The 26,191-nt window shown below is 47.2% G+C and overlaps 1 pseudogene; it reads left to right on the top strand.

The window, feature by feature from the left end:
* Positions 1-10,751: 10,751 nt before the first annotated feature.
* LOC120836644 overlaps positions 10,752-26,191 on the top strand; it is a 90,246-nt pseudogene continuing 74,806 nt past the window's right edge.

Here is a 26,191-nt window from a genome sequence, read left to right as displayed (position 1 = left end):
GGCCCGACCAGGATGATTCAGCCTAGTCGCCACTTCTACTATCCCCTCCTTTCTTTCACCCTTGTCTTCTTCTTCTTTTCACTCTTCTCATTTCCCTTCTTTCCTTTTTCAACTCCTTTGGCGGCAAGGGCTAACCTTAGGTGGTGACAGATACTCTCGTCCAGATCCACACTTGGTTATAGTTTCTGGGTAGCGCTAATAGAGTAATGCTTCCAGCAAAGCCATATTTGTTATGGGGTGTTACCTATTCCCTCGTTGGGCTCCGTGGTGGGCGGCGCGCCACAGATTCCGAACACTCCTTGCCCTCTTATGGCGCCCCTCTCTTCCGAACCCCGTTCGGGGCAAGCCGTTAAAAGGCGCTGCCCTGAACACAAGACTATTGAAAAAGAACCAGAGGTAGAAAACTTCACGAAGTTTTTCGTTGTTCATTCTCTCGATGAACAGAAACCTGTTTCAAAGCTTTCACCATTCGTCGTCGCCAAAGTACTTGAACACCTTGTAGGGTTTTCCTACAAGGCTAAAAAACTCCACTCAGGAGACCTCCTTGTTGAGATAAATAATAAAAAGCAAAGTGAAGCGCTTCTCAGGCTGAACACCATACTTGATGTGAAAGTGTCGGTGAGCCCTCACCGCACACTGAACACCATCCGTGGAGTCCTCTCTGAAGACGACTTCCTTCACACTAGTGAGGAAGAACTCCTCGAGGGACTCCAAGGTGCCGGCGTTGTCGCCGTAAAACGGATTATGTTCAAAAAAGATGGTGAAGAAATCCCTTCAAAACACGTCATCCTTACATTTGAACGACACACACTGCCACAAACAATCAAGGCTGGATACCTGAAATGCCACATCCGCCCTTTTGTCCCCAACCCCCAGCGGTGTTTCCGTTGCCAGCGTTTTGGTCACGGAACACGCAGCTGTCGAGGGAAGGCGACTTGTGCAAAGTGTGGCAGTCAGGATCACATCTCTGACAATTGCGAGAATGTGGCCCACTGCGTTAATTGCGATGGACCACACCCTACCTACTATCGTGGCTGTCCCATATGGAAGCAAGAGAAGGAAATCATTGCCATTTAAGCCAAAGAAAATATCAGCTATAGCGAAGCGAAGAAAAGGTATTCCTTCATGTCGAAGAGATCGTACGCCGACGTGGCACGGAGGGGTCTTGTGCCACGCTCGGAGTCTAGGGCTACCCAGGTCTCACCTGAGGTTCTGGAGGCAGCCCTCAGGGCCCCAACCCCCCAGCCGGGGCAGCAGTGCCCCCCTCTTCATGGAGGGAGTGCACATGCTGGTTCGCTGGTTTTAGACAGGCCGGCAAATGCCGCACCTGTCCGCACTTCGCGGTCTTCTCCCGGAGAGAGGGGGCGAAACTCCCGCCCGACCTCCTCAGAGAGGACCTCCTCTTCGAAAGAGCGGCACAACCCTCCTGCCGCTCCCGCAGTACCCAAGGGGCCGGAGGAGGCAGAGTTGAAAGACACTCTGCCCAGCACCTCCGGTGCCTCTTCGGCTGGTCGTGGCCGGGGCAAGCCACCCCGCACAACGAGCCAGCCAAAACCTTCAGGTAAAGGCTCGCCTCCAGAAATAGAGGCGATGGATGATACCGCTGAGTCACCCACTCCTGCATCCGACGAGGGTGACATGGAGTGGCAGACTTTGAAGTCTAAAGGGAAAAAACCAGTGGTCCCTCCCAAATAACCATTAATTTCATACTCTCAATTTCTTCATTGCCTCTCTCTTTTTAATTTTACACTTCACCTTTTTAGATAAATGAAGAATTTGCATTTTATGCAGTGGAACTGTCGTGGTCTTTTACCCAATATTGATGACGTTAACTATTTTATGGATGATCTTCGGCCTATTGCCCTCTCTTTACAAGAAACTCATCTTCAAACACATCATACACAGATTTTACGACGTTATCAAGTGTTCCGCAAAGATCGTCTGAGTTCCAGTTCTGGTGGCGTAGCAGTGGTCGTGCAGAGCGGGGTTGCCTGCTCTGAGGTCCCTCTCTGCACACCGCTCGAAGCTGTAGCGGTACGCCTTCTTTTAGACCGCCTCATTACAATTGTGTCCATTTATTTGCCACCAAACGTTCCATTGCAACTTCACGAACTTCAGGGTCTTGTAGGACAGCTTCCTCAACCCTTCTTAATTTTAAGAGATTTTAATGCCCATCACCCCATGTGGGGCAGTACTCGCCTCGATTCTCGAGGCCGAGTAATTGAGCGGTTTTTATTATCATCTAACTTGTGTATTTTTAACGGGAGAGAGCCTACTTTTTTTTAGTTCTGCTCACAACTCATTTACATCTATTGACCTTTCTATTACTTCACCTTCATTACTTCCATGCTTTTCATGGAAGGTTTTTAATAATCCCTTTGGGAGCGATCACTTCCCGATTGTTTTAGAGAGTACTGTCTCTCTTCCGACTCTGTTAACACGAATGCACCGATGGAAACTAGATAAGGCAGATTGGTCCATTTTTCAATTAGAGGCACTGATTGATTCTTCTGTAATCTCAAACATGTATCCAGATGAAGCAACGCTGTATGTCACAGAGGTTATAATACATGCTGCCACACGGAGTATCCCTCAAACGTCTGGTCGTCTTCCTAAGAGATGCAAGCCATGGTGGAATGATGACTGTAAAACAACACGAAAGTCCCAGAACAAAGCTTGGTGCATCTTTCGTAGATATCCAACTTCTAGCAACTTACTTGAGTTTAAGAAAACGAGAGCTAAAGCTCGCTGGACAAGACGCCGGGCGAAGGGAAGCTCCTGGAGAAAGTATTTGACGTCCTTGAGTAGTTTTGTATCTACAAAAGAAGCGTGGGATCGGCTTAGAAAGGTTAGGGGCGACTACTTACCTTTCAGAACTCCTCTCTTCCCTGCATCATCTTCAACATATCTGAAAGATCAAGCGAATGTTCTTGGGAAACATTTTCAGGATGTTTCTAGTTTACGCAACTGCAGTGAAGCCTTTAAAAAGTTCAGTTCGACAGCAGAGAAACAACCAATCAAATTTGTCTGGTGCTCGTGACGCTCCGTACAACAGGCCTTTTACACTCTCTGAGCTCAAAGTGGCTCTTAGTGTAAAGAAACAGTCTGCTCCTGGACCAGATAATGTTCATTATGAGATGTTAAGGCACCTGTCACCTGATTCTCTAGGCAGTTTGTTGACCTTTTATAACTCATTGTGGCATCGCTCTGCATTCCCCGAGGTTTGGAAAAGAGCTCATGTAATCGCTCTTCTGAAGCCTGGCAAAGATGCTTCTCAACCAACTAGCTACCGACCCATTGCTCTCACAAGTTGCTTGGGAAAAACCTACGAAAGAATGATTAACCGACGTCTCATTCATTTCTTGGAGAGTGAGAATGTGCTTGACATTAATCAGTGTGGTTTTAGAGCTGGACGTTCCACCCTGGACCACTTAGTCCGCCTTGAAACCTCTATTCGTGAGGCGTTTGTACACCGCCAGGTCTGTCTCCCTGTGTTTTTTGATCTGCAAAAGGCGTACGATACAACGTGGCACTATGGTATCCTGCGGGATCTTTATGCTTACGGTGTTCGGGGTCGCATGTTGCGATGCATACAAAGCTTCTTAATGGGACGTACTTTCCAAGTCCGTCTGGGCTCCACCTTATCAGATGTGTTTTCTCAAGAAAGTGGTGTCCCTCAGGGAGGGGTGCTTAGTGTCACACTTTTTGCAGTTAAAATCAATAGCCTGGCTCAGGTGATACCACCGACAGTATCTTATTTTTGTATGTGGATGATGTGCAAATTTCAGTTTCTTCTTGCAATCTGCATAGTTGTGAACGTCAACTGCAACTGACAATCAACAGGATGAGCAAGTGGGCAGCCGAAAATGGGTTTCGCTTCTCCCCCGACAAAACCGTATGTGTTCTTTTTTCGCTGCGTCGAGGGTTGTCACCGGATCCTACCTTGCATCTGAATAACGTTACCATTACTGTTAAGGAGGCGCACAAGTTTCTAGGCGTGATATTCGACAAGAAGCTCACATTCGTACCCCATTTGAAAGAACTAAAACGAAAATGCCTACGATCTTCCAATATTCTTAAAGTGCTGTCGCACACAACTTGGGGGTCTGACAGACGATGTCTGCTGCGAATTTATAACTCTCTAGTGCGGTCCCGGTTGGATTATGGTGCACCGGTATATGCGTCGGCACGACCATCTGCTTTGAAGATGTTAGACCCAATTCATCACCTTGGCCTGCGTCTAGCCACAGGTGCTTTTCGCACGTCGCCCGTGCCGAGTCTGTATGCTGAAACACATCAGATGTCCCTTGAGCGACGCAGACAATATCTTAGTCTCTGCTATGCCTACAAAGTTTATAGTGATCCACACCACCCTGCATTCTCTGCTCTGCAGACCTCTGCATCATTGCGCCTTTTTGAGAATAAGCCCAGTATTGTTCGGCCCTTGAGCCTTCAGGCTGAGAGCATGGCAAGGTCGCTGCAACTTTGTTTTGATGAGCCTCCTTTGTTGAGACAGGCCTATAGGGTTGCTCCTTGGGATTTGGTGCCAATCTCTTGTGATTGGTCACTTTCGAAGTACAGCAAAAAGGTTGTTCCTCGTCTTGTTCTCTTGCGGGAGTTCGCAGAGCTAGAGAAGAAATATAGTGACTATCTCCACTTTTACACTGATGGCTCGAAAACATTAAATTGCGTAGGCTGTGCAGTTTATTCTCTCGCTTTCAGTGAAGTGAGGCAACTCAACCCTCTAGCAACTATCTTTACTGCTGAACTGTATGGTATCCTGATGGCTATTGAATATATTCTAGAAAATAACATTAACAAAGCAGTTCTGTTTGTTGATTCCCAAAGTGTTCTCTTAGCTATTTCATCTTTAGCAGACAGCAAGAACGCTCTTGTGCAACAGGTTCGTTTTCAGATAAACAAAGCTTTCCATCTAGGACAATTCATAAACTTCTGCTGGGTGCCCAGTCATGTGGGCATTCCCGGTAACGAGAATGCAGACCATCTTGCACTTTCTGCAAAAAATTACACGGAAACGTCTTTTGGCCTGCCGCACCAAGACCTCAAGCCAGCCTTAAACAAGTCAATTATTAAGTTATGGCAACAGGATTGGGACACACAGATAGATAACAAACTTCATATTATTAAGCCCAACTTAGAAGTGTGGGAGAGTTCCTCCCATAAGGACCGCCGTTCGGAAGTTCTTTTATGCCGCTTGAGAATTGGTCATTCTCGATTGACTCACCTGCACTTGCTCTGCGGTGAAGATGTAAAGCTCTGTGAAAAGTGTGGGAAAATGTTAACTGTCCTTCACATCCTGTGGAATTGTAGATTTTTGGGTCATCAACGTCGAAGATATTTTCCAGAACTTTTCAGAAACCACCTTCCATTTCATCCTTATTTTTTGCTTGGTGATAGACCTTTGGTACCATTTGCTCGCGTTTTAAGTTTCCTACATGCAATTGGCCTTTTGCACTTGATATAGATAAGTAAAGTTAGATGTAAATGCAAGGCTCCTTAAATTAACTCTCTTGGCGCAATATGGCCGTAGTCGCTCTTGCGCCATTAAACCCCAATCATCATCATTTTTGTTTCGTTTAAATCGCGTTTCGCCTGGTCTTCGCTCTCTTTCTCCTCTTTAACTCAGTCGTTTGAGCAGGTCGTTCGGGCGTGCGGCATGAGTAGTTTTCCATTTCGATCTTGATGAGCATCGTACCGGCATGCGGTCGTGCATCAGTACTGCGTGAGCCCGTAAAAACTTCAATCTAGCAATCTAACTCCAATGACTGAACTTCTCATTTAACCTGGGTGGCAATTGTTACTGTGCGTGCTGGCTGATTGATTTCACATCTGAGTACTGTACTCTCAGTTTCCAAGCACCTCATAACCACGTAATTTTTATGAAACGGTATTTGCGTTAAAAAGTCATGATCACAAACCAAAATTAAGCATTTATTTGTTTTGCTGTCCTCGCTTCCGCAGCACGGCTTCTGGTGATTTATTTTCTTTAAATGTCGATGACGCCGTGTTGAATTCGACTTTTTTTGTTAACGACTGGGAGGTGTGGATATATTTGTAAGAACCGGTTTGGACTGGTTCGCCGAACCGTTGTATCAACCGTTATACCAACCGAACCGTTATACCCGAACCGTTCGACCCGAACCGTTCGACCCGAACCGTTATATCAAAAGTATTACTGAACTAGCACAACAAAACCGGAACAAAATGCTAAGCTACTGAAGCAGAACCTGAGCCAAACCAGAATATTGACCGGTTCGGCTCCCTGCTTTCAAGTTGTAGCCCAGCCGATCTTCTAGTGTTTGCGTAGAACACAAATGAAGAATAGGAATGAAAATGTTAAGAAATCGCAAGAATCATACAGTAAACGTAAGTGTTTACGTTCTAAGGCAGGTTCTATACTATGGTGCCACAGTCGCTTGTGCTGGGGCCGTGTACCGATTGCACTTTGTAATCGGTTCGCTGTTCATACAGCAGTCATTTGGGGCAGGTATACACGGCTTCGCTTTAAACAGCGCACTAGCGGTGCTGTTGTGCACTCGAAGGAGAGAGCAAGTTATTGCGCCAGGCACGACCTAGACATTTTGAAGGCGTAATCAAACGGACAATACGCTAACCATGTGTCTGTGGAGGGCACACGGTGCGTTTGCGAAGAAAATGGGTGGTTTTAATATTTGACGTCTGCCACCTCGCAAGCCTTTAGCGCTTGATTGCGCGGTCAATGTCTGCAGTGACACCAAGTGTTAGGAAGCGCTTCGTGCGATCACCCTCGTGCTTAGTAGGGTGAGTGCTTTGAGGAAGCTTTTGCATAATGTTTCAGTCATCTCCGCGTGAAAGTCAGCAGGTTTACGCTGCTTTTTCCTAGTAACACAGTGTGACTATCTATGGCCCTTTTTAAGGTTTAGGAATTAGAGGAATGAAATAGTGAAGTGCAGCCATTTCAGAGGTGGGAACGGCCTCAGTGTCTCTATTCCGAGGAGTTGAAAGGAATGGAATTGTCGGAGCTCTAATTTCCCGGAATGGAATTGGAATGGAATGGGGGGTGCCCATTCCGCAACATTGGTTGGTTCATATACTTAGGCAGCTCCGCGTTTGTAAATAGGTGTAGAAGTAGACGCACCCCGTGTTTGTAATTAGGTATAGAAGTAGAGGAAGAAGGCTTTAACCCAGGTTGTAAATAAGGAAGAAGACAGCTTCAATCCGGGTTGTAAATACTGATACTAGTGAAGGAAGAAGAAGGCTTGAGCCTAGTTGATAGTCCAGCGTTTGTATATTTCTTTGTTCTTAGTGTTTAGAAGGCAGCATTCAAGGAGAAACTGAATGTTCATAAGTGACGTCACACCAAGTCATATGACATCATTTTCCCCGATTTTCCCCGTTTCCAGAACACCTCCGATTGGACACATTTCGTTTCTTGTGCATTAATCAGACAGGTAGGAAACGCCAGAAAGCTAAGGTGGAGTGGTGTAGTGGTGTAGTGCACACCCGACCGGATATTGGGAGGCCCAGAGTTCAAATCCTGGCTCCGCCATTTTTTGGCTTTCGGCGGGTTCCTGACAACTTGGATTCTTTAATTCATTGGATTAAGTACGGTTCATTCATCTGCACATATTCGTTTATATCCCCCTCGGAGACCACGTACGATGACGTGAAGTGCCCGTGTTGTATATTCAATAACGTGGCTCTTGATTCTCGCAGATGATGATGATACCGTGTCTCTAAAAGCTCATAAACAAAGAATACTAGATGTACACGGGGCGAGACAAACAGTGGGAGGATTTCTGGAGCACAAACGAGCACGTACCACGTGACACTAAGCGTCGTACCGCGTTCCACGCGGCGGCGTGTGTTTCCAGAACACCTCCGATTGGACACATTTCGTTTCTTGTGCATTAATAAGACAGGTAGGAAACGCCAGAAAGCTAAGGTGGAGTGGCGTAGTGGTTAGCACACCCGACCGGACATTGGGAGGCCCAGAGTTCAAATCCTGGCTCCGCCATTTTTTGGCTTTCGGCGGGTTCCTGAAAACTTGGATTCTTTAATTCATTGGATTAAGTACGGTTCATTCATCTGCACATATTCGTTTATATCCCCCTCGGAGACCACGTACGATGACGTGAAGTGCCCGTGTTGTATATTCAATAGACCCTTTCCGAAATTCAGTGCCATCTGGTGGCTTGTGAAGCAGTTTAGGTTTTGCCATATCAATGGCGGAAATGAACTTGTATCGGCACCGTCACTCTTGCAAGTGAACGGCACGTGAGGAGTTTTTCAGTGCGAGTTCTTTCTCGATCACTTTCAGTTCGATGGTGACCAAGAACCTGCATTCAGAACAAAGCTCCGACCCACTCAGATGCCTCGAGAAAATTCTAGGCACCAAAGTGCTTTAAAGCCAATTGTGTGCCGCCCACAGATTGACTGAATCTGAGTTATTAGAAATAAACGCTTACTTACTCTTGTGCTCCATTCCTGCGTCGCGTCGTACTGACCCCCCGAATGTGCAAGCCTCGCAAGATCCGCTTAGAAGCATCTTCAACGTCTTCCTTTATCAGTCACTAGAAGGCCGCCATTGGTATGGCACAGATGCCGTTCCGCAGATGATGATAGTGATCAAAGTGGCCAGACTGAATTTCGGAAAGGGTCTATAACGTGGCTCTTGATTCTCGCAGATGATGATGATACCGTGTCTCTAAAAGCTCATAAACAAAGAATGCTACATGTACGCGGGGCGAGACAAAGAGTGGGAGGATTTCTGGAGCACAAACGAGCACGTACCACGTGACACTAAGCGTCGTACCGCGTTCCACGCGGCGGCGTGTGTTTCCAGAACACCTCCGATTCGACACATTTCGTTTCTTGTGCATTAATAAGACAGGTAGGAAACGCCATTCTATTGCCGGCGCTCGTCGGGTGCGGACGATAGGATGAGTAGCTCCCACGGAGCGGTGATAACGGCCTTCGCGGGCCGCGGTTCTTCGGCTGCTCATAACTACCGCATAATCCTGCCCCCTCTGCCTTCTGGAATAGTCACGACGAACTCTTTATTTTTACACTGCGACGTAACCGGACGACCATACCGTATTGACGACTTTCGAGAAGAATTACAGCGACTGCAAGTACTCGGCGATGTGGCCTCATTTAGTGCTTATCAAATGAACCACGTTTGGATGGTCCCCTTCCAGTCTACAACAGCAAAGGACCAACTGCTTGCGGCCAAGGAGCTCACCATCAAAGGCAAGCGCTGTCTTCTCATTGACCCCCAAAACTCAGAACTCCGCATAAAGATTCACTGGGTTCCTTTTCTCGTGTCCGATGACACGGTGCGTCGAGCGCTAGAGCAGTACGGCCAAGTTCATGAAGTCACCCGCGAGACGTGGCGGGCCCAGAGTTTTCAGGGCATACAGTCGACGACAAGACTGGTTCGAATCACTCTGAAAGAGGGCGTCTCAAAGGAAGACGTCCCTCACCAACTCCGGCTGTTCGGCGGCACAGCGCTCGTCCTACCCTATTGAAAATCGCTCTGAGGGGACTTCAGGAATTCTTTAAAGGGTGTGAGGGGGACTTCAGGAATTCTTGTGATGTCAGAAGAATCCAGCGAGCGAAAAATACGCCGAAGACGCCGCCCCGACGACATCGTGGACAAAACCGTGACTGTGCTCGGAATTTCTCAACGGTGACGGGATCTGCTTGCAAGTTCGTGGTTTTCGCTAAACGTGCTTACTGGGACTGTGTATGTGTACGTGAGGTGCACCTGCTCCGTTTTATTAGCTGAACTACCGTACATCAGGAATTTACCCAACGGCATTGTGAGTACTTTGAAATATATTTTTCGTTGTGATAAAGAAGTTAGTTGTTCCTATTTTATATGATCTCTTTCGTCGACAGCTGCTTGCGCCCGGGCTTGAACAAGCGTTGGTTTTTATTGTCTTTTTGAGTGTTAATACGCATGTAAAACTCAATATCCGCAATAAATTTTCAATAACGTTTTGAACTGAATTTCTGTCTTCTGTTCACAGTCATTTGGGCGTCTAAAGGGTTGATGGGCTAAGGGGTTGGGGTTGAAGGGCTGTCGGGCTGGAGGGTTTTTTCTGAGGGGTATATCTGAAGGGTATTTTTGAAGGGTTTTGAAGGCCTGTGCGGTCCCATAATCCTTCAAGGCTGATGGGTCCTTCAGAATTATTTTCAATAGGGTAGTGCCCGGACGCGCCCCCTTATGTCTCCGGTGCAAAAAAACCGGGCATATTCGGAAGGACTGCAGAGTCCCTCGCTGTGAGGACTGCCATCGATATGGCCACACTAGGACAGATTGCGTTAGAACCTACGCAGCTGCAACAAGTGGACCACTCCTCGATGAAAACCTCGACATGCTGATGGACGAAAGGGAAGCGGAACAAGCAGCGAGCGCGGGCACCACCGAGTGCAACTCTTCCACGGAGTCACTGACCAGGGGCACGCCTGCGGTCATCCCCGAGTGTAACCCATCTGCGGCCCCGCTGACCAGCAGCATGCCCTCGGACACCACCGGGCGCAATCCTTCTGCGGCCCCGTCGTCCAGGGGCACGTCTGCGGCCTCAAAGTCGACACCTTCCTCACAAGTCGAGCTTTCTGCGGACGCTACTACTGAGGACCCACTAACTGGCGGTGACACAACGCCCGTTTTCCAGGCGGATGGCCGGGCGAACCAAGCGCAGGAGGCAGCGGTACCGGACACGGCAGGGCAGAAGGAAGCGGAGATGGAGGTGGTTGCCACGGCTATCAAGCGACCTCTCGTCCAAGAGAACAGCGCTGAGGAAGAGGAGGACGGCACACCGACTTATTTACACTGTAAACTCGCCACAACCAGACGCGGACGCCTAAGAGCCCCGAAGCCCCGGCCTCCGCTAGAGGACCGGCACTAAAGGAACTCCTAGAAGGTGAACTGTTCCAACGCTTTCAGCGTCGTGCTGTGTGCAGACGCGTTTTGATGCGCGGGGTTTTGTTCTCTATTTTCTTTGGATCGCGACCATAATGAAACAGTTGAAATTAGTAACTTTAAATTGCGTTAGCCTGATAGCTCGAATAAGGAAACAATGGGTGTTAAACGCGCTGTTGAAAGAGAACGCAGACATCGTGTTTCTACAGGAAACGAAACTCTCCTCCGATTCTCAGGTGCAAGAATTGGCTCGATTCCTTGAGCGACATTTCAGTTTGTTTCATTCGAATGCTATCGCACAGAGTGGGGGGGCGGCTATCCTAGTTCGAAAAGATAGTGCTCTCGCCGTGCTTCCGGAGTGGGAAAGTGATAAGAGCGGTCGGGTGTGTGCAGTGGAACTGCTGTGTAATCGTGAGCTCTTTAAAGTTGTGTGTGTTCACGCCCCCAACACACCAGCAGATCGTAAGTCCTTTTTTATCAATCTACGACAATACTTGGACACGTCGGCAAAGACGATACTAGCTGGTGACTTTAACTGTATTGTAAATTCGCGAGACTGCTCAAACGGGCTCCATTCTGATTCGAGCGTTGGAGAGCTTAAGAAGTTATTACGGGATTTTGACCTTCAAGATGTGACGGAAGTGGCGTCGGCGCCGTGGCCCGGCTATACCCATTGGCAGGGCAATTGTCACTCGCGCCTCGATCGTGTGTATGCGTCAAGCGAATGCGTAGCGACTGCGGAAGCATACAAGGTCAATGCCGTCGCTTTCTCGGACCATGCAATCGTTTCAGTGCGGGTGGGAAAAAGCAAACCTAAAGTAAAGAGAACATCAGGGTGGAGTTCTTGGAAAATGAACGAGAGCCTGCTAGAAGAGAAGCCGCTTGCTGCCAAAATAGAGGAAGTTCTACGCGAAACAAACAAGGCTGGCGTAGACGCTGTTAGGTGGGAACTCGTGAAGGAAGAGGTCAAATTAATCACCTTTCGGTATAGCCAGGAAAAGGCTGCTCAAACGCGGGCAGAAAAGCGCACCCTTGAATTAACTCTGAAAACTTTAATCGGTGAAGAAAGCCGAACCCCAGGCGTGTTCACTAGCGATATTCGCGAATGCAAGTCACGACTCCTCTCGATTATGGAAGGTGAATATCGTGGTGCAATGGTGCGATGCCGGTTGCATGCGTTAGACACAGAAGAAAAGCCTGTTAAAATCTTTAAAACGAAAGAGCGCAATCACATTCGCCGAAATAAAATAACTTCTCTGCAAGTTGGGGAACAGGTTTTTTCAGAGCAGGACGACATCGAACGTGAACTCGTAGATACATTCACTAAGCTGTTGAGTGTGCAGAAAGAGGTAGATGAGACCACTCTAGAAAAATGTTTGGAAGCCATGCCGAAAATTCCTCCGGAGATTTCTGAGAAAATAAATGGGGAAATCACTGAAAAAGAAATAGGAGAAGCGATTAAAGAACTTAACACCAGAAAGTCGCCAGGTGTAGATGGGCTGGGTTCAGCATTTTATAAAAAGTTTTCAAGCCTTCTAATTCCAATACTCCGAAATGTGTATGCAGACATCTTAAAACGAAATTTGCTACCTCCATCAATGCGACAAGCAGTAACAGTTCTCATTCCCAAAAAAAATGCAGGCTCCAGCGTTACGAGCGCAGACAACCTTAGACCAATCAGCCTATTGACTTCAGATTACAAGATCCTCGCCAAAATTCTGACTAAACGCATTGAACAGGGTTTAAGCTGTATTGTGGGAAATCATCAACCTTACGGGTTTAAAGGTAGGTCGATCACAACAAACTCCCACATAATGCGGACTATATGCGAAACGGCGGAGGCCGAACAACACCCCATTGCAGTGCTCCAGGTCGATCTTAGTAAGGCCTTCGATAGGGTGTCACACTCGTTTCTCTTTACACTTCTGGAACGATGCAGTCTTGGAGGGACGCTAACAAAGTATGTTAAGATTTGCTACAAGGAAATCACTACTCGCTTATTAGTCAACGGGAACCAAACTACTCCTATAAAGGTAAAATCATCAGTAAGGCAAGGATGCCCAATGTCGCCGCTGCTCTTTGCGTTATATTTAGAACCTCTATGTAAAATAATTATGGCCGACGAGAACATTCAGGGCGTGAATCTTGGCACCGGCCCAACTAAAATTCTAGCCTATGCCGATGATGTTGCAATTGTATGTTCGTCTAAGCGAGAACTGGAGCTTGCAGTAAAACATTTATCGGATTTCTCCAACGCGTCAGGGGCAGTCATGAATATGTCCAAATCGACTGGGGCTTGGCTCGGCCCATGGATCACAAAACCCGAGAGGTATTTGGGCATGAATTGGTCTTGTTCAGTCTCTAAATATCTCGGAATTGAACTCGAAACTTTATCACTCAGCACCGGCCGAGAGGGCATTCATTTAAATAAGGTTCACGGAAAAATGAGCGAATGGCACGGAAGGTACCTTTCGTTCTTTAACAGGTCTTTCGTTTGTAACTCTGTATTCTTTTCGAGTGTATGGTATGCGGCACAGGTTGTGCCGTCCCGTCAAGTAGATATCCACAAGTTTCACAGGATTTGTGCAACATTTATCTGGCAATCTTTGTTTGAACGGATGCGTAGAACTAATTTGTTTCTTAGCCTTTCCAAAGGAGGTATGGGACTCGTTAACTTAGAACTAAAGATAAAAGTAAATCGTTTTCTGTTTTTTCGGGACCAAATCCACCCGGTTCTGGCGAGATCCTTAAAGTGCCTAGGGGGACGATACCTGTCGGCCTGGCAAGTTAGTACGGAAGAAGCCTCCAGAAGGGCTCCCGTACTTAGGTTTTACAAAGAAATTGAAGACGCCATTACTTTTTTTCAATCACGTTTTTCTTGGGACTACTTAATCCAGGCGAATAGGAAAAAGCTGTATTGGGACACTATCGACCTGGTAATACCGCCACCAATGTATCGCTCTCCGCCGGAAAGCGTAGAAGGGTCTACAGTGTTTAAAAAACTGCGTAAATACCCGGTAAAAACATGCATAAAAGACTTCTTCGTAAAATTTCACACAGAAGTGTTGCCTGTTAAGACGTGGCTCGAGAACAAAGGGTTTCTTTTGGCGGGGTCTGCCAATTGTGCTTTATGTCCTTTCCAGGAGACTTTGCACCATGTATTCCTGTACTGCACAAATGCTGAAATATTCTGGTCGGAACTCCGTCATGCACTTAACCTTGATGAGGCCCAGCCAGACTGGGGCACTCTAAAATTTCTCCGTGTTGCAGCTGGTGTAAACCAAAAGTGCGTAGAAGTGTTATTTCTGCTCGGGATGCATGCGATTTGGAGATCCCGTACAGAGCACACGCTCGTTGAAGAAAAAGGCAAGCCTGCTTGGAGCCATTTTGTCGAAGGCTTTTCCTACACTAGTAACCTGTTAGAGCAAACGTGCATGCCCGGCTTCGAGCAGTGGTCCGTTATGCAAGCACGTTTAAAAAACTACATGGAGAAAAGAGACAAGTTCATAAATAGGAATTGTATAATGCTCAACTGATCCTATGAAAATTTGATTGGGTGGGTTTCTATCAGACATGTACAAATTACTCAAAAAAGGTAGTTAAGTTAAGTTACTGAGTATCGACGCCAAAAGTAATTGGAGTAGAGTAGAAATTACGCATTCGTAATAGTAATTGAGTAAACTACTAACTACTGTAAAAAGTAGCGAATTACTTTGAAGTTACTTTCGAAGTTACTTTTTTATATTTTTGTGGTAGCAAAATGAACAGCAGTTCTGATCAATGAAAAACCCTGCGAGCCTAAAATAAATACAGTCTATTTATGGCTTGCGTTTTCGCCAAAATAGTTCATTCGCTGGCAAAAGGAATTGACTTTCAAAGTTCTTGATAGGAGAGTTTTCCTCTTTTCCTTCTAAAGACGTCCCCAGCCAAGCTAAATAGACGTTCCACCGACGGGCTGGATGGAACGGCAGCGTTGAATTTCAGAAACAGGCTGTGCAGGGTCGGGTAAGCGAGTGTCGGTATCTTAGGTGTCCATGACGAAACATGTGAGGTTTGCCTCGGGTAGAGGGTGTTTTATAACAAACTTTCCTCCTTTTTTCTTTTTTCTTCGTCAAGTTGAGATTGTTATAACTGGCCCCTCTTTATTCCGACGGCATTCTGAGAGTACGCTGAGCGAGTGCACCAGACAGTTAAGGGTTCAAGTCTCGCGCCACGACGATGAGATCATCCGGACGACTGCGCGTTCCGTTGTAGTGCGAGTGCTACGCTACTAAAAAAAAAATGTTTTGGTTTCACAGAAGATGAACCGAAGCATACTTTGCGGCTGACGCCGGGCCTAACAAAAGGATCTCCCAAGGGTAACTCGCAATCGTCGCCGCCGACTACAATATTCTGACGCGCCTTAACCGTTTTTAACAAAGAGGTCTCCCAGGCATGGATGCTCGAAAGGACGCGAAATATTACGTTAACAAGCATCGTCGCTCGTATAAAGTTGCAGCTGGAAGCGGGAACGTGCTCCCATGAACATATTATCCGTGTCTGCGTTTGTGCGCGGGGGAGTCCGGCTTTGCAAAGGCGTATGCGCTGACGACAGGGCGACCATGGGAACAGGCGCCCAGCTGCGAGGTCATGCCAGTGGCGCCTCCCGTGGAACGTACCACTTGAGTCACAACTCACTAATGACAGACAACACGAAAACAACAACTCTCAGAGTGTCTCCTTCTTTCACGGCTGCAGCTGGAAACGCGGCGCCTGCGTGCATTACCGGATTAGGTCAATACCCAACCAAGGCTTGTTAAGCATCTCTTCCCTCATTCGTGCGTGCCGGTGTTACGTCTTGGCTGCTCGTCGTCACCTTGGTCCAAGGACGCCTTCCCGAACAAGGAGGCCCCTTGTTCGGGAATGCCACTTCATCTGCCGGCGTCTTATTAATTTCTGCGCTCAAACTTTCGTGATGGGCAAAGTTAGCACTATATAATTTGGAAAGTAGTTAGTAATTTGAGTAGAAGTTACCTGAAAAAGTGGTTAAATTAAACTACTAATTACCCAAATCAAGTTGTAATTGAAAGTTACCAAGTTACTCGAAAAAGTAGTTAAACTACAGTAGTTTGAGTAGAGTAGTTGAACTACGTCCAAGTCTGGTTTCTATACATGTGTGGCTTCGGCAATGGCCAAGAAGGCCAGCTTTTAACTCTGTAAATAAAAACGTTTTTAAATAAAAAAAATAAATAAAAAAGACAGGTAGGAAACGCCAGGAAGCTAAGGTGGAGTGGTGTAGTGGTTAGCACACCCGACCGGACATTGGGAGGCCCAGAGTTCAAATCCTGGCTCCGCCATTTTTTTGGCTATCGGCGGGTTCCTGACAACTTGGATTCTTTAATTCATTGGATTAAGTACGGTTCATTCATCTGCACATATTCGTTTATATATACATACATATATATATATATATATATATATATATATATATATATATATATATATATATATATATATATATATACACACAAACATACAGGGTGTTTTCTTTTAGCTGCACCAAATTTTCAAAAAAAGGTGAACGTGAGATATAGTAATTTAAGCCATGGGGAGTGCCAATGGCCATGGCAGCCTCTAGAAAAAAGGTGAAATTAGGTAATTGGTTAGCTAATTAACTTACATGTTTTAGCTAACTTCTTAATTTTTTACTTCGGGGCACATAATGTATTTAGAGAATTGAAGCTCGACCTCAATATGGTCTAGCCCTGCCATCAAAGTTTGGTTAAATAATTTGTAGTAGGTGTTACGAGGACAAGAAATGTCACTTTGGTACACGGCGTCAAACCGAAACTAAACGAGAAAGAGCGCAGGTAAGGTAATCGCTCCGCCGAGAGAGAAAACGGCGAAGGCTCAGTAAGGTAAAGAAAAACAAGCTGGCTAGGGGCAGTGTTCGACCTCCTCCGACAAGTGTGTGTGAACGAAACGTGCGGAGCTGGCGAGGCGAATCCCATGAAGGAGTTAACGCATCAGACGTAGAGCTACCCACTCGGGATCCACCAAAGAGAGTGTGTGAACGAGAAACGCAAAATTGTTTTCCCGAATCCAGTAACATAGTTAACTTATCAAACATAGAACTGTCCACACGAGAGACGTCGCTCCTCTCGCGGCAACTCTACGTTTTTCCCACAACAGGGCGATATGATGAACGTTCTTTGCTCTAAGACCTAGGTAAGTTTGCCCGCAACCCTCGACTTCAGGAGCTCTTTTAGGCAGGCCCCGCGAAGGCGCGTCTGCACTTCCATCCACATCGACTGGTTGGACTCCCAAAAACTGGCAGATACAACACGCATTTAGACACTTTTAATAATGCTGTTCAGAAAGACATCGTAACGGCGTTTAGAAAAACAGCAGCCCAATCACTACAACCTTCCCGCTCCACAGCGGAGAGCACTGTAATGAACCGACCACTTCGGCCAAATCTCTTCTCCGTGGTGATCCGTCCGCTGTCAGCTCAGCGAGCCAGACGACGGTTGCGTATGGCCCGTGGCGGGGTTCAATCGGCGCATGAAGTCAACAAGCCTGCCCAATATTATCGAAGGATGCCGCACCCAGCTCAGTCCCGAGCGAGGATTCAAAGCGACGGCGAGAAGACGACACCGGAAGCAGGGCAGACGGACTTTCAAGCCCGGGCAGGCTCGCCGAGCGACGAAATGCGAAGAAAATCCGGCGGCGGCGTGACCAATGTTTATCGGCTGCAGCCAAGAACAATAAAAGTGCGAGGCCGAACGTATCGCGTTCTATGCGGGGGCAATCGGCAGTTCGGCGCCCTTGGGCGTTTGCGCGTGACAGCGCCACGGTACGTGCCTCGGCGCAACCGTACCATTGTGTGTGCTGTGTGTGCGGATGCAGGAAAAAGTGGGGGCTGACGTCACCGCCATTGTCAAAGAGCTGGGGGCGTGTGCAAAAGGGAACTCCCATAAAAGAGGCAACGAACGGCTGCTAAGGATCTTTCTGCTTTGGTTGTCTACTTGTACAAATGTAAATTAAACGTCTGTCGAAAAGACACCCGGCTTCCGAGGCCCATCTCCCCGATGTCCAGGTCGGCACCTGGCTCCTTCGGAGCCCGACAACAAGGACTACCCTGGGTTCGCTACAGCACTAAGGTCTCTTAGCGAGAGAGACGACATCGTGGTAAAACCTGCCAACAACGGGGGCGCCATAGTCATTCTTAACACCAGCGATTACTTACAGGAAGGAAATAGACAATTTAACGATGCAAAATTCTATTGTAATCTCAAAAGCGATCCAACCAGGCAACATGCCGACATTATACGGCGGCACCTGGGACAGCTAGTAGAACAGGGGGAAATTACCGAAAATATGGCAAAGGTATTAACTGCTAAAAACGCCGTGCCAGGTCAACTTTACATGCTACCAAAGTTTACGAAGAAGAAAACCCAGGCCATCCCATTATATCTGGATCAGGAACCCTCACCGAACCAAAATCTAGCTTCATTGATACCTCGAGTAGGAACATCCCACTGATCTTCCCATCGTACATCAAGAATACAGAACACTTCCTTAGTGAAATTTCCAAAATTAATATCCCTAGAGATGCTTTCCTTGTTAGGATATATGTGTCGTCTTTATATGCAAACATCCCCCACAATGATGGCATAAAGGCCCTTGTGAATGCCTACTACACTCACAGGAGTGACGATTTGCCAGATAAGCATGTCGTGGCTACCCTCTCGCGCCTGCTGCTTGAGTTAAATAGCTTTGAATTCGATGGAAGTTTCTTCCTTCGATCTGGAGGCACTGCAATGGGAACGAAGACTGCACCTAAGTACGCCAATATATTTATGGGAAATTTAGAATCCTACTTTTTGTCATCGCGTTCGCTCAAACTAGTCTATCATGAAAGGTATATTGACGATATATTTTTTATCTTGTCGCATTAAAAAGAAGAGCTTCTCGAGTTCATTAAATCTTTTGATTCAGCGCACTCCTCAATTTGGTTTGCACATAGTTATTAAAAATCTAAGATTACCTATCTAGACAAAAGAGTGCTAATTAATGACTCTAAATTGTCACACAACTGTACCGAAAACCGACGGATTGTCAGAAATATTTGCACTACGACAGCCGCCACCCACTTCCCTGCAAAAATAGCATAAGTTACAGTCAGGCCCATAGGTTTTAACGTATATGTTCGAACAACGGCGATTTTAAAACAAACACCGATCAATTACGGCAAGCCCTGAAAGAACAGAAGTATCCAGAAAACATCATAGGCGATGCGACCAATAAAGCAGTGGCCCTTGATCGTGGCCTTTTGTTGAGGAAGCGGAGTCCTCAGACAAAGGAGCGTCGGGCGAACCTGGTATTAACTTTCAACAATAAGTCTTCGAATGTCGCACCCATATTAAGAAATGATTTTAACATTTGACAGCAAAGTGAACGCCTCGCAAGGATAATCCCATCTGCTCCCCCAGTAGTCTACAGTCGCTCACGCAATCTTAGGAACGCCATATTTAAGTCTAAGACAACTTACACTTAAAGCACTGGCAGTCGCCCTTATGGAAAAACTAATTGCGAGGTGTTAACACGTGACACTTAAAACCACGGTAGGCAGTACGAATTCCCATTTCGCCTACAATATCCACATAAACGTAAATTGCAGAACAAGTAATTTTATATACCTCTTGACATTTGGAACCTGCGGTAAGCTGTACGTGGGCCAAACCAGCACACCTTTTCAATTAAGACTTAACAATCACAGTCACAGGTAAAATCATTTCTTAAACTCCCCAATTCAAAATATACGGCTTTACACAAATACAAGTCTGACAAACTGGACGCTACATTCTTGCAATCCAATTTCAAAAGCAGCCGTTATCGCGAGCAGAGAGAATTGTATCTTATTTGCAAATTTAATTTGCAAAAAAAAACAAAATGCTCTATGAGGGGGAGGGGGGGAGAGGAGGCCCGGCGCCAGGGGTCTCCCCCTGGCTACGTGCCTGGTTGAGGACATGAAAACCTTGTGCGACGGCCGAAGAGGTAATGTGTATAAGTCGGACCACCAATTACATTTGAAGCAAACTTGCGAAGGCCTCTAATATTTATGGCCGCAGAATCGAAATAGCGCGAACTGATGCGGCGTTGGCAACAAGTTTGGTTTTGGCACGTGCGTACGTGATTTTCTTTTGTGGTGTTCTTTTTCTTTAGTGTTGTGGGCAAACAGGCCCATAAAAAGTTTCCTTGAGTTGGTTGCCTAGACTTTCCTTCTTGAATAAATTACCAGATGACCTATCTGGCCCTTTCACTATGTAAGAAGCGAATAAAGTGCCCAAAAACAGGCGCCAGGGAAATGGTGTTTGGTGAATGCGCCCAAACATTTATAATATAAAATTACTTTATATTCTTCCACTTGCCGTCAAGAATCAAGTCTTTTTGTTGGACATGTGCTTTTTGTTGGACACTGTGGTAAAGGCACCGGGTTAGTTTTTTAATAGTAATTATTGAATATGCTAAAGAGTTTCGTAGGTTCCCTTGAACCCGCAGACAAGCAGTCTTTGCTTTCGTGAGAGAGAACGTTTTCTATAAATTTTTGTTAATGAAATCACCATTCTTTTTCTTTCTTTTTTATTATTCTTATTATAAGAGGTCCATGATCAATAGTCGGGCCCATCGGCCTACCACAAAGAAAGAATGCGAGACTACACTAACCCCACTCGAAGATACGCAGTATTCTAATGTGCATAGGATCTGCACCAAAGATAGTTTTTTTTTTTCCTACCGATAAGTAAACGAATATAAGAAGCCACTTAAGCACGGTGACCCCGAAATACCTAGATACGGAAATGTAACGACATGCCTTCAAGAAGGCCGGATGATATCTCGGGAGAATCAAAATAAGCCGTGGTGGCGTAGAATCAAAATATAAAGATAAAACAATGTCCTTGAACTGACCGGTTGAAGGCAGTGAATCGAAAGATAGGTAAATATACTTGTCTTTTTACGACCATAAAGTAGCAGCGCCGGTATCTTGGTGATCGGCATGGGTGTCACAATCAATAGATATGTGGGAATCAGTGCATATTATTATTCACACTCTTAATCGCTCCAGAATTGTGTACCAATTAGGTGAACAGTGTTACACAACTCATACACCCAACATTTCGAATTTCGTGCAACCACTAATTTATAACATAGTTTATTTGATATTTCATAGGATGACAACCGATGTTTGCATAATATAAAAATAAACATACTACTTTTTAGCAGAGACTCGAACCGTAACCGTAACCGAAACCGAAAACCGTTAAGGAACAAAATCTTTTCAGTAACCGTAACCGGAACGAAACCGTTATTTGAAATTTATAAAAACCGTAACCGTAACCATAAATTATCTACCGGTAACCGGTTTTAATCAATATTAACCGAAAAATAAAAACATTGGTTTTTCTCAAGTATGACCTGGAGGATGAATCTTGAAAGGTCGTGGCCATCTGACAGAGTTGCTGTCAGCGAGTGGTGCATCTGGTAATACATTTTCGTACAATTCAACTTTAGGATTAAGAATACGTAGTTGAAATCAGTTATCAAGCTTATAATAAAAAGGTTTCTATTTCTAAATCTGGCACACTCCTACATCGCTACATGCATTCCGTACGTGTCGTCTTCAGGGTGTTAACTAAAAAGTTAGAATTCTCCTATATTCATCCAACTCGGTTCTATCAAAACCACCGATGTTGCTGACGTGCAATAGCCAGTATGAAGAAAATAGGTAAATTTACCGTCATGCAGAGCTGGCGAAAAAGAAAACCTGGTATTCATTTAGTCTGAAACGTGTCGCTAGTGACGATTTTGAAATAACACCGAAAGGAAAAAAAATTCAGAGGCTTGACATTGGCGTGTTGTATGATATGCATATATAAATATGCTCGGGCTGAGAGCGGCGGAAGGGACGAGGAAACGTCCCAAGTGTTTCCGAGTTTCTTTCTTTTCCTTCTCGTGCTGAGACCCTTTTTCGAACAGAGTGACAGCCGCCGGCATTGCCAAGCATTTTAGCATGTCATGAGAAAAAATCAAGGAGAAGGATGCGTCGTCGTTGAACGCGCCAACGAACCTGGCCGCCGATGACGGAGCCGCCCTCGTCCAACAGACGGGGGATACCATTTCTGCCTTCTTTGCCTTAACCTTGGGAACTGACCTGCTTGCAATCGTCGATGTCCTCGCCGGTCTCGCCCCACACTGCCAGCAGTCTCAGCAATTCCCGTTGCAGAACTCTGAACGCGAGCTATTCGGACGTCAGCACGTTGTGCGCGAACATCCACAGACGCGCCAAGAGATCGCATCCAGAATGACCGGAGCCCTGCCCCTGCTTCCGCCGGAGGTATGGCTTCTGCGGGAATCATTTCTACCAGAGCCACCAACGCGATTCGAGTACCTCCTGTAAAGCCTCCACCACTATTCCCGGAGCGAGGGTCCTTCAGGCCCACGACAATCTGCGTGACCTCGCTCAGAACACTAAAAGTCTGTTAAGGAGAGATGTCCACGAGATCCGGCTCCTCCACCCGTATCGGTTCTACTGGGATGCCATGCTCCCCGAACACCAGCGCCTCATTTTCGATAGACTGGAACTTTTACACGTCGTCGGGAGAGGGAACTAAAATACGGCGATCCTATCCCAGACGTCCACACTCTAGTCCGATGTTTACAGAGAGCTCCCCGACCAGCAACCCGACCAGCCTCGACGCGGACGCAGCACGTCTCGTGCTTCCGCGAACACCAGCTACCGCCCAGGCACCAAATCCAAGAGGCCCCCTAATCCTAAGTGAGTCCGGCAGCTGCCCTGGGTCTTCAAGACCCACCAGTGCCGTCACCGACGGCACAGTCGCCTCCTCGACGCTCCTGAACATTTTCCCGGTCGTGGACGTTCTCGCATATGCATTTTGCGAGGCTGGCGTCTCGGCCGACCTCGCCCGCGATTGATCTTGGACCGAAGAAAACGACCCATTGGATCCAGACTCGACGGCCACCGCCGCCGAGCGAATCTTCGAGTGGCGTAGCAGGACCGAGAGTATCATTGAGCCACACGCCGATGACGACTCCTTCAACACCTACGATGGCGAGAAGGAAAACTACACCAACATAAAGGAACACACTACAGACAAACAATGCGACGTCGAGGACTCCGAGTAGGACCTGGGCAGCACCGCCTATAAGCCAAAAGGACGGGAACTCCGCCGCCAGTCCACCCGCAGGCACCCGCCTATAAGTCAAAAGGACGGGAACTCCGCCGCCAGTCCACCCGCAGGCACCTCAAGTCGATTGGGCAGTGCTTAGGCGAGGCATGTAGTTTTCACGGGCCGCCCGACTTCGGCGCATTTTCGGTGTGCTGCACAAAGGCTTCTTGCTTCACTGCCCGCCCCTCTCTCCCTCACCAGATCCCAACAATCGAGGCCGCCATAACCGACATCTAGGCGGCATCATCGAACGCTCCTCATATGATCCGTACCTCAACCACGTCTTCCTCGTATCCAAGTTAGCCACCGAGTCCCATTTTGTTTTAGACACAGCCGCCCAATTACTCCTTACCTATAGGAACCTCAGTTCCGCTTTACTCCGCTGCCCCAGGCCATCAAAGTAAACCTCCTCCCACCCCAAGCGTATATGGTGAAGCTCGACCTTGCCGGGGCCTTTTACCATATCACGCTTCATCCCTCTTCCCGTAACCTGACCAGATTTAGAGAAGGCCGCTGTTACTGCCGTTTTTGCCGCACGCCCTTCGTGATACGCCCGGCGCCGTTTTACATGCAGCTCTTGGCCACAGCCATTGTCAGGGAAATGCGAGCGCGTGGACTCTGGGCTTAGTCTCACAAAGACAACTTCTTGTGCGTACATCCCGACCCAGACAAGTTGGCGTCAACGGTGCGCCTCCTCGTGGAGGACTTGCTGGGGTCGGGATTTTGCTTAAATCTAAGCGACACGAGCAGAGCCCACGCGACGCATGGGTTGTCTTGGGTTCAGGCTCGACACAGCCGATGACACTACTTCGCACATGCCAGAACGGCTCCTTGCCATTCCTTATGTCCTTCGCTCGTTGGAGCACCCGCTTCACCTGAAGGCGCTCCAGGGGGCGGCGGCTACTTGGCATTTTACTTTTCTCTTTTAGAGCGCAGCTCTTAGGGGCCCGTTCCCGGCTTGAGCGGCGTCGGCGTCGGCGTAACCAAGGTCATCCCAAGGTCACGTGACCCCCAAGGTCACGTGACCCCTCCAGGTCACGTGACCCCTCCCAAGGTGATCTCAAGGTCACGTGACCCCACGTGACCCCCTGAAGGTCACGTGACCCCTCCCAAGATCATCTCGAGGTCACGTGACCCCAAGATGACCCCGTGACCCTTTGAAGGTCACGTGACCCCCAAGTCACGTCACCCCTCTGAGGTCACGTGACCCTCAAGGTCACGTGACCCTCCCAAGGTCATCTCAAGGTCACGTGACCCCAAGGTGACCCCCACGTGACCCCCCAGGTCACGTGGGGGTCACCTTGGGGGTCACGTGACCTTGAGGTGACCCCGATGTGACACCCAAGGTCACGTGACCCCCAATTCACGCCTCCCCAAGGTCACGTGACACCCCCCCCCCCGAGGTCACGTGACCCCCCCCCCCGGAGCATATTAAAGAATGAGGGGAAGAGGAGGAGGAGGGGTCTACCCTCCCCTCAGTACCCATCCCTCCTCCTCCTCAAGAGCTGCGCTCCAATTCGGCGTTACAGGGAGTTGTAAACGGCTTTCACTTTTTCATTCTGTTTTTTTTTCTTCTTCGTCTCCTGTTTAATAAAGTTTCAGATCAAATTCCTTTTTCACCCAAAATGGCTTCCCTTTCTCCTGCGTGTTTGGCCGACTTTGCCGCACTGCCAACCGCTCCCTTTTCCCCTGCTACCCAGCAGCGCATGGGAAGATGCCTCCGGAGTCGGTTACGCTAGCCTGGGGTCTTTAACGTGCATCACGCGGTAGTGGTACACGACCGCACGCCGGTACGATGCTCATCCAGATCGAAACAGGCAGAGGTGGGGATTGAGCCCAGGATCCCTGGGTTCTGCAGCGCGAGCTTTCGCTCCACGTGCTCCGAACTGGTGTGCGGTAGCCCACTCGGCCACCGATCCCCCTCTCCTTAGTCTTCCTTGTTTTGGGCTATTGCATTTACATTGTGTTTGACTTTCACCAACTAGCCCAACTCTCAATTTTATTACATTATTCCACTTAGCAGTATTTTACTAGATGATGGCTATAGTTCTGCTCCTTCAGTGTTGGCGAAGACACGTGTGCATGTATTAGGTTCAAGTAAACTATAGCGACGAGAAGGTGCGAATGGTTCTTCCAGCATCCAGTGGGAACTTTCTTAGGATTGTTTACAAACGCTGTTGAACAACAAAGTGGGAATGTTTATTTTTATAGTTATTTTTATTTTATCGAATGAGATGATTCCCGAGTAGCGGAAGTAACATGTGTGCTCGGGTATCTAACTATATGATGTAAGCAGATGTAGTGAACAAGCGTTGTAGCTAGAAACGTGCGCAACGTTTGACCAATTAGAAGCATAGAGTTATTATAATGTACGCTAGAGGCTCAACTGGCGCTAGTGTGCTGCTGCAAATTGAAGCAGACAGCAACCAGTCCGAAATTGACTTCCGGTAATGCATTTCTATTGGAAAAAGTGAGTGTATTTTCTCTCTGCGCTCGATTATAAGAGCCAATATCACGAATAATTCGTATGTACTAGGTAGCTTCGAACATTTGTCAGTCACGCAGACGGAATAATTGGTCAGTTACGGCGTTTTTATTTTAAATTCGTGGCATGAAAAACTGTGCTAAAACCGCGTCGTACGTGTATTCATGTGCACTGTCGGACACTGTTAGCGCGAACACGGCGTCGGCTATTTGTAGCATGGGGGATATACGTGCCAAACGAACGAAAGACATCTGGGAAACTGTGAGAAACGGTAAGAACTACGCAGTAACACTGGATAAGTGACTCCTTGTGCATGCAGACAATCAAAATAAATTGAAAGCCACGTAATATAGTCCGATTTCCAATAAATAAGTACTGCTAGCGTGAATATGTACGAAGATGCTTGTTCCGGGTTCAAATCATCACCCGCACGCTCAAAATCTTTGCAGAAGGGAGAAGCTAAAAAACAGGTGCCCGATAAAAACTGCCGGACATAGAAAACAACAAAAACACAACCTTTTGTAGCCCACGTACTTTAGTTTTTAC

Source organism: Ixodes scapularis, unplaced genomic scaffold, assembly GCF_016920785.2.
Source record: "Ixodes scapularis isolate PalLabHiFi unplaced genomic scaffold, ASM1692078v2 PGA_scaffold3__209_contigs__length_174095766, whole genome shotgun sequence".
In the NCBI taxonomy this organism is placed as follows: domain Eukaryota; kingdom Metazoa; phylum Arthropoda; class Arachnida; order Ixodida; family Ixodidae; genus Ixodes; species Ixodes scapularis.
Note: the sequence above shows the minus strand (reverse complement) of the source record. Positions and strands in the feature narration are given on the sequence as shown.